Raw genomic sequence first — 17301 nt, forward strand, 5'->3', positions numbered from 1 at the left:
CATTGATTTTCTCATTTATATATTATATAAAACAACTGTTATTGATTAAATTATATATTCTAATTGTAACTATTAGTTTTCTTATTTAATTAATGCATTTTCTAATTTAACTTCTCATTTCTCTTATACGATTTGAATGAATTCATCATCTCCAGGTAATTCAATGTATATTTAAAATAATTCCCTTGATAATTAAATTTTGTTAATACTTCTATAAAATTTAATATTCATTTAATCTTAAATAATACGTCAGTAATTAATTGCTCGAAATTACTTATACAGGGTGCTGTTAAATTAATCTCTAAGAGTAGTTTCAAATTCTTAAACTTATACACTCAAAGTTTTCGAGATCTTCAAACTCGGAAAATTATAATACTTCAAGCTGAAAGTACACCGAAAGATCGTGTTTTGGAAAATTATTGTGAACTTGTTTAATATATTGCTTTGAAAAAAAAAATTATTTCGCTAGAATTACCAAGTATTGTAGCCTGACTCTAATGAAATATTAAAATTTGACCTTTTTGTTATTAAAATATTTTTTCTATAAAAAGTTGACTGTATGTTAATTTCGAGAATATTTTCAATAATGTTAACTAATTTAGAGTTTTTTTCTTTAAGAAATGAAGGCTATAAATTTTATTCTTTTTGGGTATATGCGATAAACTTTTTTTTTTCTTTTTTGAAGGTTTTATTTTAGAAACATGCGGGAAACGATATATGGAAGCCAATGCCATTGATCTTTCATTATCTTTGCTGGTTTACACTGAACACGCGCGTCCCTCACATCAATGATTCTGTCCAATCCTCTTACGAAGTTACAGAGGCTTTCAGCAAAAGCTCTTTCAATGTGACTTAGAAACTTCCCGAGTTCTTGTCATTTTATGTGACAAATCTGATTAGCACATCCTAATTTCAAGATTAGAGATCCCCTTTCTCCTTGATAATAATTAATCCAATTATAAATACATGTTAATTCCTCTCTTTATATGTATACATTACATAATTCTTTTTTTTTTTTTTTTTTTTGAAGACAAAATTTTACTATACAAGTAAAATAATTCACGTATGATGTGGCCATGTATTTTTTTATTTCTAACTTATTTTTTATTTAAAATTATTATATATATACAGTATATAAAATACTTGAGTATAATTTTGAAAAAACTTCCAACCATGGGGAATTGAACCCAGGACCCTTGGGACGCAAGCCGTGTACTTCGACCACACTACTATGTTGACTTTCAAATCTTTAACGTATCACTTCTTAATAAATATAAAGACTATACTACCTTCTGTTTGTAATAAAATAATATTTATATATTTAAATTTTTACATCTAATAATAATAGTTTATAATTCTTTCAAATATTTAAATTTTTTTTTCAAATTTTTAATAAATTAATTAAATAATTACAAACAAGTCAATAGCAAAGAAAATATTAATTTATTTATAGTACATAATATTTTTATAAAATTCTATTTTCATTATTATTATTATTATTATTATTATTATTAATAATGAAATTAATTATTTTAAACAAATATACAATATTACTTCAAGGGTAATTTGTGATGATTAGTAAAATTTAATTCAATGAGATCATCTATTGTTATTCATATATATATATATATATAAATGGATTCATTATTATACTGATTATAGCAAAGAAAGAGAATATTTTCTTATAATTGAGACGTTTACGGACATTGAGATTTATGAATACTCCATTTTTAGAGGGCAAAGTGTTGAAGTAGAACAAAGTTTAAATATTCAAATTGTCTGTACTGCCTCATAATCAAATAATAATTTAATAACTGATTTGACTAGTCAAACAAATTGGAAATAAAATATTACTCTATTTCGTGATTTTTAATACAATTTTTTTTATCAATTTCGCATTATCCGCGTGTAAAAAATTGACTTCCTTTATTTTAGTCTAAATCTCAAAAGATCGAATTCTATAAAAAGTTGAATAAACAAAAGATGGAATTGTTAAATGTTATGATTATAAAATTATTGAATTTTTAGAAATTATTAATTGTTCGAATTATTAGAAAATCGAATTCTCAAATAATAGATATTTTTTTAAAAATCAAATTAACAAAAAATATAATTTTTGAAACTTTGAGGTTCGAATTTATCGAACTTTCAAATGTTTAAAAGATTAAGTTTTTAGAAATGCGAATTATTAAAAGTTTAAATTTTCAATAGTTTGAGTATAATCAAAAGATAAAATTGTTGAAAAATCGAATTTGTAGTTGATCGAATTTTTAAATGTTTGAATTACCAGAAAATAGAATTTCTTAAAGATCAAATTACCAAAAGATCGAATTTTCAAAAGTTCGAATTTTTTATGATCAAATTTTCAAATGTTGGAATTATTAAAAGATCAAACATTTTTTTTAATAATTAAATTATTTAATTAATTTATTTATTGACAATTTGAAAAAATTTATTTTATGATTTTTGAAATAAATTATAATTTATAATGTTATAATATTATAATTTATTTAAATTATAATAATTATTATTTAAATTAATTATAAACTATTATTAGATGTAAAAAATTTGAAAGTAATGTAATTATTTTGTTAAAATAAACAAAATATAGTACAGTCTTAATATTCAAGAAGAAGTGTTAGGTAAAATTCAAAGTAGCTGTGTGGACAGAGTACAGTGCTCGTGTTCCAAAGGTCCTGGGTTCGATCCCCCATACGTGTGAGATTTTTCAAAATTATTCTTGAGTGTTTTATATACTGTGTATGCAATAATTTCAAATTCTGTTTTCTTTTCTTGAACCAACTGTTTCTATGTTGGATAATTCATTTGGAAATAATTTTTTATTACTGAAATATTATAGCTAAAAAAAGATTCTAGGGTGCAATTATGTAATTTCCTTTTGACTTCCACATTGAAAATTAACTTTCGTAATGACTTTCACTTTTATATTTTGACTTTGATTTTCACTTTCACTTTTACTTTTACTTTTACTGCAATTCAATTAAAAATTGTATTTCAGAAAAACTCTGCTTTTACAAATCGAAAAGATGAATTTCTTTTTTCATTTATTAATCCTTGCTCGCACTAGAGAAATCTTTTGTCGTGTCCGTTCTTTAGAATAAACATTAATTCAAAAATGGGATATGTTTATGCGATAACGACAAGTGGTTTTATTATTCTTTCCCTGATGAACAAGGCCACGGTTATTTTATTTTATTTTTTTTTTTAAATCCTTTGGTGGGTACTTGTCTCATTCCCACGCGGTGCGACGTTTCACCCTCCTCTCTTAAAGCCGCCCTCTTTTTTACTCCTTTACTTGCCTCCCCCTCCATCCCACCCCTACCCATTGCCACAATCTCCTAAGAACCAGCATCCATTTTCAGTTTACCCCTCGATTCTTTTCATTGGTTGAATCAGTGTTGGTTAGATTTTGTCTTTGAAAGTTTGTCATTTCATTATTTTTTTTTCTCTCTCTTTCTTTTGCACATCGCCTCAGAAACAAGTCTGAAGCAACTCGGCGCAAAATAGGTGCAATGCCTTCGAATTTCTTATATAGCGTGCAACGATGGAGGGTGTCGAAGAAAAGAATGAACAAAAGAAGAGAGAAAAGAGGCTTTCCATAATAGGTGGTGCTATTCTGAATAATTCTTTAGCGCACATTATTTCAATTCTAATTTGAAAACCGAGATTTCAGATGCATTTTGTTTCGTTAAAATCATATATTTTTAACTTAAATGCCACTGAAAAAAAAGAATTACTTTTTACAAATAAAAAATGACTTGATTCAAGTAAATAATTCACCGAATTTCATAATTTGTCTGTATTTTTATTTATTCGAATTTTTAATTAATAGAATTTTTTAAAAGTCGAACTTTCATTTGTCCGAAATTACAAATGGCCGAACGAATAATCGACAGAAAAATTTCGACGCGATTTTCATAATTTTCGTGATCAATCACGATTTTCTTGATAATTTATAATTGGTCAATTTTAAAAATTGCACCGAAATCTTTTTATCGATTGTTTGTTAGGCCATTTTTAATTTCGGACAAATGAAAAATTGAGCGTTTTTAAAATCCTATCAATTAAAAAATTGTATAAATAAAAATTCTGCCAAATAAAAATTAGGTAGCTAAAAATTTTGTTAAGTAAAAATTCGCATAAAATGAAATACTGTCAAATGCTAATTCGAAAAATGAAAATTCATCTAAAAAAACAAATAATTGAGTGCAACAAATAAATAAATTGTTTTAAATAATTTATTATTTGTATTAAATAAATGCATTTATTAGGTTCAATTAATTATTTTCCTGAACCAAATACGATTTATTTGGTTCAAATAAGTGTGATTCAAATAATTCAAGTTATTTTAATCAAATATATAGAATTTTTGGATCCAAATAAAAAATATAGGGGAATAGTGTCAGGGTTGGACACTTGGCTTTTTTTAAATAAGAACACTAGCGCCACCTGTGTGCGTACGTGACGAATCTTCTAGTAGTGTAACCTAACTTTTTGTGGCATTACATTTTTAGAGAATCAAAAGTAGCGTCTCCTGTGACTTCGGTGCAATCGAAGAGACAAAAAAAGTTTTGTTTGACTTGTGAATAAACCTAAAAAATGTGTAAAAAAGCAAGAATTTGGCAAGGTAAGCTTATTGAATGTATTGTGGGGTACATAATTTAAGAAGAAAAAAAGTGAAAAATCGAATCGCGACACATGTCTGGTTATGGTTAGCACAATTCGCCAATGATGCTTCTAGTTAGGGTTGGACATTTTATACAGTTAGGGTTGGACACCCATATTAATTATGAATTTGACACAATTTATAAATAAATATATACAAATAAATTTTATTTTACTGATATTTCAGTGCAAAATTGTGCCAAAGATATTAGAAAAATAATACTTAAATTGTATAAATTTTGTTCATCATTTCATTGAGTTATTTGGAACAATAAAGCGTTATTTTTTGTAATTTGAGTTCATTCCTTTTTTAAACCCATGAAGCTTTACAATTTGTAAACAATAAGTAAAGATAAACATGAAAAAATAAGAATAAAAAACATTACAAATGTTATTTTACGTTTTTACCAATAATGCGTTTTGATTTTCAAAAAGTGTCCAACCCTGACTGAAAAGTCTAACCCTGACTAAATTTTTTTTTTTTAAATGTTTATAACTTTTTTAATTTTTGACCAATCAATTTACGGTCCACAACAAAAGTGTTCCTCTTTTGTAGATCTTTCCACCCATATACCACAATTGACTGAATTTATCTAAACAAAATATTTATAAACAAAAAACCAAAACCGTGTCCAACCCTGACACTATTCCCCTATAATTAAAACCAGTAAGATATATTTTTCAAATAATTTGAATTATACTTGAATCAAATAATTTTTTTTCAGTGTGTATAGGTATACTTTAAATTTGTATTATTATTAGTGTTATTATTATTTTATTGTTATTGTTTCAAGTTATATATTTCTGTACATCATTATTATTGGATTATTATCGGTGTGCGAGAGAGAACTAACTTTGAAAGGATAAAAACATCTGCCCTTGGGGGATCAAGGAAAACAAAAGCTGAGAATAGTGGTGCAACTTTTGTTATAGAGAAACAAACGCGTCGAGATAAAGCGAAAACTAACGTGTGAAAGGATTATGTCTTGCACCAAAAAATAGTCGTCGAAAATCTTTTTGTACTATATATATATATATATTGCTTTACTGATAATTCGAGAAAATTGCACTAATTTAAGAAAAAAACTGCTGACACACATACATAGAAGGCAATATACACAAAAAGAATCTTAAAGAATGGAGAATTCCCCAAAGGATTGATTATATAAAGATCGTAGAACGTTTTCAAGAAGAGAAGACTCTTGAAAAAGCAACCACCAAAAGTAATATGACCTCTGCTGATGGAGAAAAATCTTCTACATATATATATATATAGGAAGTGAATTTCGACTATACAGAATCGAAACCCTTTTGCTCACTGGAGTGTGGCATATACGGAAACCATAAAGAGATTGACATGCTATTCCATAAAAATTGTTCCCTCCGGTTCCCTCGTCCTATAGAGAATTCTATATATATAAATAAGACGAGGATGAAGAGAGAACGAGAGTAAAAAAAAATGTGAACTCTATATTTCAGGGTTCGTTTTATTTCCGTCCTCTTAATGATCTACTTTACTTTCTTTTAGTTGTAGAATTTTTTATTTTCCTATTCGGTATTCTAAAAAGGATGAAGAAATCCCTTAGTGAATGGTACTATATACATTTTTTATGATTAACCCAATTCTATCTCTGCGTATATAGGAAGTGAAATTTTATTTTTAAGACTATTTTTTAAATCTTTTTCCGAATGCTTGAAATGTATTTCATATTATATATATTTTCTTTAGAGATGGGAAATTCAAACTCGATTTGCATTCAGGGGAATTTGAAACATTTTTAATTTATTGAAATTTGAAATAAGTAATATTATTATTTATTCTATTTTCCCACTTACGCAGTTATATATTCTAATTTCTACTAATTTCACTTTTAGCGATTCTAATTTTCGCTCTCATTTTCACTTTCACAATTCTTTAAATTCTTTAATTTCATTTTCACTAATTTTCATTTACTAATAAATCTTCTCCGGTATCCCCTACTTACAATTAGTAGAAAAATAATTCTTATATTAGTATTAATAATATTCTGTGTGATAATAATTCCCCATTACTGATGCTTCTAAGAAGAGAAAAAAAATTCGATGCCTATATAGATTACAAGGAAAAAGGGATATAATAACTTGTACTTTAAGTTCAAGGAGATCCAACACCAACAACCTAAAAAAAGGAAGAATATCTTCAAGATTTCAGAAAATGGTTATAGCCTGATGTATATACATTACAAGCGTTGAACAGTTTTAGCTCCTTTTCCCATTAAGAAGATTGAATTTTATAGACTTTCTAAAGGGAAATTCAAAGAACAAAAAACTTCCAATATACATAAAGTAAAATCTCATTCGTTATGAAAAAATCGAAAAAAAATTATTTATAACAATTAGCAATTTTTTTTTTGTACCATATAAGGTAGAATTTATAATACACACTAAAATTCTTTTTACAATTGTATCTAAATGAAATATGAATGAAAAATAAAAAATTGAAAATTATGTTAAATACTCATTCATTCTTTTCAGAGGTTATAACTAAACTTATTATCACCTTACCTATATATTAAATCCGGTTAGTTTTTTATTCGTTTCTGACTCATAAACTCTGTAAATGATTCAAGGGTCTGTTTAAAAAGCATAGAAGTGTGATAATTGGCATCATTTTTATCTATAATTGCATTTAATTGTTGCAAAGAATTATAGAGTGTAATTTTTTATATAATTGCAAAGTATAAATTATGTATAAGAATTATTTTCAAGTAAAAAGAATTTTTATAATAACATTATTTCTTTTCTTTTTGTTTTAGGTAAGCTGAAATTTTGAATTTATTTCCAAAAAATGTAAGTAATTTTTTTCATATTATTTTTACAATACAAATTTTAATACCATCAACCGGGGCTTTTCTGATACACCAAGGTCTATTATCGTACAACCTACTTTTTAATTGGCGGTATTTGTATTTGTAATATTTACAAATATGTATTTTTGTATAAAGTATAGTATCACAGAAAATTAAAAGGCATTAAAATAAGCTGCAACGCTTCTTATTTTAATTTAATTTTGCTTATTTTAATACCAAAATGGATTAAAATAAGCAAAATTGGATAAAAATAAGAAGCGTTGCAGCTTATTTTAATGCCTTTTAATTTTCTGTAATATACACTGAGAAAAATATGCTATTGAATCAACAGCATTTCTGCCAAAGGTATAAAAATTATTGATTCAAAAACATATGCTACAAAATTTGTTAAATATTTTATAGATTCTTTAGCATATGCTTTTGAATCAATAATTTTTATACCTTTGGTAGAAATGCTATTGATTCAATAGCATATTTTTCTCAGTGTAGTGTATTTTTATTCAAAGTGAAACTGTTTCGAACCCATTACACATGAACTTTTTTGACTGAAGGTCGAACATTAACATCAGAACGAAAAATGAATTATTACGACATTAGGATAATAGGAACAAGATGGGTAATGTTACTTTAGTAACATACACGGCCGCAGGGCCTCTAATTGAAGGATACTCTGGCGCCAAGCCGACATGAGTTGCAGAATTTTGCCTCGAGTGTGTACATACATAAATACATATATACATATATCTGTATATACATATATATGAGAGCATAAATGGAAAGGTTTTCGGCTTTGTCACCCGAGTGCTTCTGGCAGTTTTATGAAGTTGACCGTGAAGGTTAACTTGCTCTTTCCCTTTGCATCCAATGCCAACTCGAGTTACAATATTTCGAATACAACATATATTGAACAATACGCCCTCTTTTATAGTTGGCAAAAAAAAATAAAATCCCCCTTATAAAAGATATGCACACACGCGCCTTTTATATATGAATTCCAATGCATTAATATTTTCCTCTCTTGACAAATTGTTATTGTATCCTTGAGCTAAAGAAATTAATATGAGGCCAAAAAAGATATTGAATATGTGATTCATGTTTCAAAAGTCATAACTAAAGGAAGTTTATTTGCAATATTACTAATACTAATATTACTAATACTAAAGATAAAGTAGAAAAAACTCAAAAAATTAACACTATTTATAAAATCTCTTGTCAAAACTGTAATAGTGTATATATTGGAGAATCATCTAGACACTTAAAAACTAGAATTACAGAACATAATAGAGATATTAAAAATAAAAAATCAAATACAGCATTAGCTCATCATGCCACAGAAAATAATCATAATTTTGATTTTAATCAAATATCAATTCTGAACACTGAGGGAAATTATTTTAAAAGAAAATTCATTAAAATGGTTTATATTGCTAAAGATAAACATTCAATAAACTTTAAAACTGACATAGAAAAATTAAGTAACATCTATCAAGGTTTTTTAAATAATGTAAATTGACATGAACATATAGTAATCTGAAATACCAACACTACATGAACGAATATAAATTAATATGATAATATCGTAATCTGAAATATCAACACTACCTAAACCTCTGATATACCTCATTAGTGTTATTAAAGCAATCGTTAACCTAAAAATAGATAACCTCAAACTAATTTTTAAATTTACAAAATAAAATGACTAAAATGTAAGTACAATATTCAACTGCTTCATTTTGATGTTAGAAAATACGTATTGACAAATTATATATTTATTAATTTTTATAATGTTAAAAAATTTTTTCCAGTAATATTTTAATGTAACTTGATAAGGGTAGCGGTAGCTGCCGAAACGTCGTTATAAAATTTATAAAATTTAATTCCTCAATTATAAATACTACTATTAAACTTATATTATTGGGGAAAATTAGCAAATCTGTTTCTATTTACTCCAAATGACCCTAACAAAGATTAATATTAAAATCACATGATAAAATCATCAATATCAAAATTAATATAGCTAAATCATCATTTCCTCGTCTATATAGATTTTCTTTTCATTGATTATTATTCATTACAAAAAAAAAATGTAAATCTTATTGCCAACATAATAGTGGTTTTTGTATATACATATAAATGATTCATTCATTTTCCAATAAGTTTCCCTTCTTTTTTCTCTCCAAACGAAAATGATTAGGACTAAAACTCTTTGATCCATATTATTCATATATTTTTGACCCCCAATGCATATGACGGGTCGCGTGTGTGTATATCGGAATATAAGCCCCTCATAATTACCCGCCTCTATATTTTCATGGTCTTCATGTTATAAGCGTACTTTGTGTCCCCATAATGAACAAATATAAAACATTATTTACATTCTCAATGAGGAGACAACAATGTCAGAATTTTACCATAAAGTGGTTAAATTTATACTCTTCGTTAAATTAAATTTATTTTTTTTAGCAAATATCACGGTTTATTGCAATTTATTATTATACGATATTAAACGCAGTTAATATATTAAAATAAATAATTTTATTTTTAATACAGAAATTATTGATTTGAATGCAGTTTATTTGATTTAAATAAACATTAGTTGGTCCAAATATAAATATTTGATTTACGAAACCGATTGAACCAAATAAATTTCATTCCGGGTGTTGTAGAGTTCATTTCTGTTAAACCCACACCCAGAAAAAAAAATTCTTTGCAACAAATAAATTGTTTCTTTAAATTCACTTTTTAAATCAAAGAAATTTTTCTCTGACTCTGTAACAATGCACAAATTTCTTTGATTCAAAGAAACTTTTTTTTGGGTGTTAATATTATATGTAATTAAAATGAAGAGGGAAATTATTTCATTGCAATTTTCCTTCTATAAGAAACATTTGGTTTTACAAGACTCTATAAATCGACGACTATAATATATATATAAAATGTGTCTGGGAAATGTAAGGGATGAATACATTTTGGGTTGTATCCCAATGGCGGTTGGCATCTTTGCACCGTACGGATAACGGTTTCAAGTGGTAAAGATCACTTGACCCAACTTGACCCGACTTGGCAGCATCCTCTCAGGGTCTCAACTCTCCATAATTCTTGGCAGGTGTTTCATATAGCACGAACATTAACGCCGATCATAATCATTTTACATTTTCAACATCAACATTTTTTTTTTTTTTTTGAATATAATTTTATTTTCCGTTATCGTAAATCTTTCGTCTATATTATTATATTATTTTTTTTCTTTTTGCTGGGACGTATGAATATTTTTCACATTAGATTTGTCTGAATTTTTGTGAGGTCAAATTAAAAATTATTGAATTTTTATTTAGCATATTCAAAATTTAAGATGGCGGATCCAATATGGCGGCGATTTTTTTTTTAAGTCATTCAATTCTCCTGAAACTTGTTACTCGGGGGTTTTTGAGGTTGCTGAATACGAATTTTACTTTAGTTTTAAAAAATTCAAAATGGTGGATCCAATATGGCTGTTCTTACAGTCAGAATATAATATTCTTAAAATAAGAAACAATTTTTAAATTAAGAAATAGGTATTCTACAGACAAAGGAAAAAAAAATTTAATTTAAGAAATGTTTCTTATTTTAAGAATATTATATTCTAAATTTAAGAATAAAATGCATGGGAAATATTCTTAAATAGGCGCCAAGAAGATATTCTTAAATTTAGAATAGAATTTTTTTTAGTGTATGTGCAAAGTATATAATAAAAAAATTCGAATCAGGAGCTCACAGTACTCGCCTACCATTCAACTCACGTACCATTCATAATTTGTCTCAAATGAACACTAGGCGAGAATTTCGACGCTACGCGGGAGCTTACAGTACTCGCCTACTATTCAATTCGCGAACCATTAAAACTCGCGTACCGTTCAGAATTTGTCTCGAAAATTTCAGATATTGTACTATATCTATATCAAAAACATAAGTTAAAAATTAACATAACATCAATACTCAAGGTCAAACGATGGAATCATAGATTAAAACGAACATAACTTTAAAAATCAAGGACATATGTCAAAAACCAAAGTTTTTGATGGAGTAGAGACGAACATAACCTTAAAATTATTATTCCCAGAGGTCAAGATATGAGCCTCCCTTTAAACTTTTAAAGGTCAAAGGTCAAAGGAGAACATAACCTTAAATTTACATTGAAGGTCATAGGAGTGTAGGCGAACATAACCTCAAAATTTGGTCATAGTTATAGAAAAAATCGGACATTACCCCAAAATTAGGGTCATAGGTTAGAAGGACGTCATCCGTGGTGCATATTAGAAACAAATTCTTTAAAATGAAATAATAAATTTTATTTAAAGAAATTGGGTAAAATTAATTTTTAAAACAATATAAAAACTTATTCGGTCCCTAATTAATTTTTCAATTGTAGAATAGATGAAAATTTAGTTTACGGATGCAAGTTAAAATATATAGTTTATGTTCATATTAAAATATAAATAAATTTCTGCTATTAAAATTTACAAAATTTTTGATTAAATATAAATTTTAATCAAAATAATATTTAATATTTTTAGTAAATTTAAATAGAGGGTTGGCGCGCGAAGCGCGCAGGGGGGCAAAGTAGTTATATGTCGTGGGATAGGTTGGAAAATTATTGGTTTTTAAAAATTGGTGGTAATAAAGTTATATGAAATGAAATTACCCTTTTTCACATTTTTATAAATAAATATTTTATTGTATTTTTCTTTTTACATGTTTGGTATATATGAATTAAATGGGTATGGAAAATAAATAATAAATTGATCTTGAAATTTTATCGTTTTTAGGATGTATATATAAATATATATATATATACTGTTTGAATCGTTGACATTATTCGGAAATGCCAATATAGAAATTCTAATAGAATTTTGTAGTCTGTCGTTTGGAATATGACATGGGCGTTTCTTCCTCGTGTCTCGTGCGGTTATAATTGACATTACACATAATATGGGAATGGTTTAACTTTGGGATTAAATGGCGGAGTTCCAGGATAATTTGGACGACCATTCTGTGGTGGCCTTTGTGGATGATGTCTGAAGGCATCTATCGCTCCTATTAATGCAATAAATAGCATGAAAATTGCAATGAAACTCTTCATTTTTTATCGGTATTGAATTTTTTTTCGTCTGTGAACAAATAAGAAAAAAAAATTTTTAGTTAAAAGAGAGCATTTATATATATAACAATAACATTTGAAAAGTTATTAAAATGTTGCCTAATTAAAGAATATAAAATCAAAATTTTTTATTTTTTTTTTAAATGCGTTTCTCCACTTATTATAATATTATTGTTTAGGTTAAAATCAATTTTTTTTCTGTTAATATTGAATATTTAAAATTGTAAAATTGAAAAACAATTCATTAATAATTTTTTAATTAAAACTCGAAATTTTCAAAGACTAAAAATTTAAACTTCTGTCGCAGATTTGATTATTTTTCATTGCTGATTTTATTATACATTTTTTTTTTATAATTCTGAACAATCAGTTGTATGGATATTTAAAACTTTTAATATTTTCAAAAAAAGAAAAATTTCTAAAATGATTAAACAATTTTCTTTTTTTAATTTTGATAATTCACAATAGTTTTAGATCCCAAATAATGCCAGAAAAAAAAATTGACACCCCTTTTAACAACATTAATTTCGATGAGTTGAAATTTCACCGGTCCCTCCCCTTAAAATCATAAAAAAAGGTATTTCGGAAGAGTTGTATAGAAATGATAGTAACGCGAAATTTAGAAGTTGGATTTTTTTGATTTTTCAAGGTGGCTACGAATTTTTACCTGCATATTTGTTTTTGTAAAGATAATATTTTAATTTGCACATTAAAGAGCAACTGATAAGACTTCGGCGAAGTTATTTATGTTACGAATAATAAAAAACAATTTTATCAATTTCAAAAGGAATATTATATTTAAAAGAAATGTTTAAATTAAATTTTAATTATAAAATTATGTAATAATAAGGGTGCAGTTCCGAATAGCACATACCTCTGATTTCGATAAAACTTGGTATCCCTACGTAATTTGGTGCGCTGATTACGAAAATCATAGTGAAAATTGGCGGAAATTTAATTATCATGGTAAAAACCATAAAAAACACCATAAAATCATGGTTTTTTTCGATTATCTCGTAAAAAACAAAAAAATTCGAAAAAAGTTTTAGACGAAAGTTGTAGATCTCTAAAAAACACACATTTCATGTTTTATGCATTTTTTACCAAAAGTCATTATTTTTCGAGAAAAACGCAAAATAGTAAACACGGCCTTCGGCCGCGTAAGGTACTGCTCGCTTCTCTTTTTAAGAAATCTTGGCGAGAGGGGGTGGATGTGTCCGAAAGTAATTTGCAGAAATTATCATATTCACCATTACTCAGGATCCAACGAATTCCGCAAAATACTTTCGGCCATATCCACCCCCTCTCGCCAAGGTTTTTTTAAAAAGAAAAGCGAGCAGTACCTTACGCGGCCGAAGGCCGTGTTTACTATTTTGCGTTTACCGCTGCTGTAGACTCCACCCCACAATTTCTGCAAATTACTTTCGGACACATCCACCCCCTCTCGCCAAGATTTCTTAAAAAGAGAAGCGAGCAGTACCTTACGCGGCCGAAGGCCGTGTTTACTATTTTGCGTTTTTCTCGAAAAATAATGACTTTTGGTAAAAAATGCATAAAACATGAAATGTGTGTTTTTTAGAGATCTACAACTTTCGTCTAAAACTTTTTTCGAAGTTTTTTGTTTTTTACGAGATAATCGAAAAAAACCATGATTTTATGGTGTTTTTTATGGTTTTTACCATGATAATTAAATTTCCGCCAATTTTCACTATGATTTTGGTAATCAGCGCACCAAATTACGTAGGGATACTAAGTTTTATTGAAATCGGAGGTATGTGCTATTCGGAACTATATCCAATAATAATAATAATAATAATAATATTTATATGTATAATAACATAATTTCAGAAAATAAAGTTTAGAAATTGAGTTTTATTAGAAAAAGTTAAAATATAGAAATTTTTTATCTGTAAAAGAAAATTTTGTTAACATTTTTTAATTATGGGTTAGTCCATTGACTTTCGTCTAATAGTGGTTGCGACCAAATTTTAAAAAAATCTAGTTTTAATATATTATGTGAAACTCGATGATTCCCTGAGTTCATTAACCATAATATTATGGTAAAAATTTTATTCCCTTTAAAAATATTAAATATCAAAAGTAGGAGGTTCACAATGTGATTTTGTAACCTTAAATTTTTCAATTTTTTTAAAAACGCTATTATTAAAAAACTATTAAAAATTAGATGTTGGAACTCACCAAAAACATAAATCACTTTATTCTGCACAGAGGAACGAAAGAATTATTGCAAAAATTTATTATTTTTAGATGATATACGATTTTAAAAAAAATTTTATTTAAATATTCTCAAGATTTTTATTTACTTATAACTTTTTTGTCGGTGCTCCGAAAAAATTGAGGTTTTGCACAAAGATTTTTTATAATATTCTTTACACAGAAAACTAAAAGGTATTAAAATAAGCTGCAACGCTTCTTATTTTAATCAAATTTTTCTTATTTTAATCCATTTTGGTATTAAAATAAGTAAAAATGGATTAAAATAAGAAGCGTTGCAGCTTATTTTAATACCTTTTAATTTTCTGTGTACCTTCTATTAAAATCTTACGAAGGTGTTTTGCTTCGTTTTGGAGATATTAATTTTCAAAATTTTTTATTTAAAAAGGTTAAGTAAAAGACTTGAAGTTAACTGACCAATTTCAAATCGCTACATTTTAATATATTGTTATAAAAAATGGAGCAGTTTGAATTTGGTTAGTTAACTTCAAGTCTTTTAATTAACCTTTTTAAATAAAAAATTGAAAATTAATATCTCCAAATCGAAGCAAAACACCTTCGTAAGATTTTAATAGAAGGTAAAGAATATTATAAAAAATCTTTGTGCAAAACTTCAATTTTTTCGGAGCACCGACAGAAAAGTTATAAGTAAATAAAAATCTTGAGAATATTTAAATAAAATTTTTTTTTAAAATCGTATATCATCCAAAAATAATAAATTTTTGCAATAATTCTTTCGTTCCTCTGTGCAGAATAAAGTGATTTATGTTTTTGGTGAGTTCCAACATCTAATTTTTAATAGTTTTTTAATAATAGCGTTTTTAAAAAAATTGAAAAATTTAAGGTTACAAAATCACATTGTGAACCTCCTACTTTTGATATTTAATATTTTTTAAGGGAATAAAATTTTTACCATAATATTATGGTTAATGAACTCAGGGAATCATCGAGTTTCACATATATTAAGACTAGATTTTTTTAAAATTTGGTCGCAACCACTATTAGACGAAAGTCAGTGGACTGACGCTATAAATTGCTTTTTAACTTAAAAAAAATAAGGAAATATAGTTTTTGACTAATTCTCAATTTGGCTGTCTATCCTATTGTTCCTTAATTTCATAATTAATAATTTATAAAATTGGAATTCCAAAAAAGCAGTCTAAAATTTTTAATATATTGTTTATTATATGAAACAATTAATTAAAGTACAGAAAATTTATTATTATTATTTTTATTATTATTATTATTATTATTATTATTATTGAAGTTGTATTTACCACTTGCGTTGTTTGTTGTTGACAAAATAAGCTTTTAGCAAAAGGTTCGCTGGTGAACTGTATGCAATTCAAGATCAGACTGCATCTTTTATATCAATGAATGTGCTAATAAGAGACGTTTTTTTCTTTATCTCTGATATTCACGCACGTGTTAACGTACACAAAGAAATGTATTCATATATATGTAGGTACAAATATATATTGCAATAACGTTCGTCTGCTTTGCTGAAAGAATCAAGACGCTATAAATGTATATACATATATATATATATAACAGGGGAGTTCCGTGGTTATCTCTAATCTGAGTTCAAACTTTTTTTCTGTGAATCATATTATTATTTAAACTGCTGTTTAAGTTACTGGGATGTCCCTGTCTGTTCTTTCATTTGCGAATGTATATACCTGTCATATACATATATATACATTTATTTAACGCTTCTTTATACAATGTTTTTAAATTTACATTTTTATTTGCTTTATTCTTATATAACAATAAGTCATTAATTCACATTTGTGTAAAAATAACAAATTGACTGACTGATCTTAATTTTAAAAATCGATAATTATCATATTTTTTCATTTGAATTAGCAACTGTTTTATTTATCGAAAAAAAAATTTACTGAGAGGTAATTTATGTTATGTGTTAGATAGAAATTTATAATATTAAACGGGACAACTTTTTGTAACAAGATTTTAGTGATAAATTATGAAATTTGTATTTCTGTAAAGTGCAGTTGGATAAGTAGTTTGTCATATTAGATTTATATTTTTACAATTTATATAACAATATTTTTTTCTATTTATACGTTGGCAAACCGCTTTTACATTTCTGATTTCATGTTCTCAATAATAGTGGAACACAACCTAAAAAGTGAATATGCTTTTATATTGGACAGTGCAAAAAAAATGTAAATTAATTTTAATGCATTACAATCCCAAAATCTCTTGTAATTCTAAAAATTGCATTTAAAATACCTACATAATTTTTATATTTCATTAAATTTGAATTTTTGACAGAATTTTTTAACCGAATTTTCATCTGATCACATTTACCCTCTATGAAGTTGGCGTTGACGCTCAGCGTCGAAATTTATTTTTCACGGGACCAAAAATATC

At 26.5% G+C, this 17301-nt stretch overlaps 1 protein-coding gene and 1 long non-coding RNA gene across 3 annotated transcripts in view; one reads left to right on the forward strand and one right to left on the reverse strand.

Moving 5' to 3' along the window:
* Nucleotides 1-17301, forward strand: part of LOC127286321 (E3 ubiquitin-protein ligase TRIM9) — a 224660-nt gene that overhangs the window by 42633 nt on the left and 164726 nt on the right. The gene's annotated exons all lie outside the window — the stretch shown is intronic.
* Nucleotides 12219-16467, reverse strand: LOC127286333 (uncharacterized). Its single transcript, XR_007843723.1, has 2 exons — nucleotides 16185-16467; nucleotides 12219-12682 (listed from the first exon to the last, which is right to left on the reverse strand). It is a non-coding gene; the product is annotated as an uncharacterized LOC127286333 (long non-coding RNA).

This window comes from Leptopilina boulardi, unplaced genomic scaffold (assembly GCF_019393585.1).
Source record: "Leptopilina boulardi isolate dan_hultmark-lab unplaced genomic scaffold, ZJU_Lbou_2.1 LbouV2_352, whole genome shotgun sequence".
Classification (NCBI taxonomy): Eukaryota; Metazoa; Arthropoda; class Insecta; order Hymenoptera; family Figitidae; genus Leptopilina; species Leptopilina boulardi.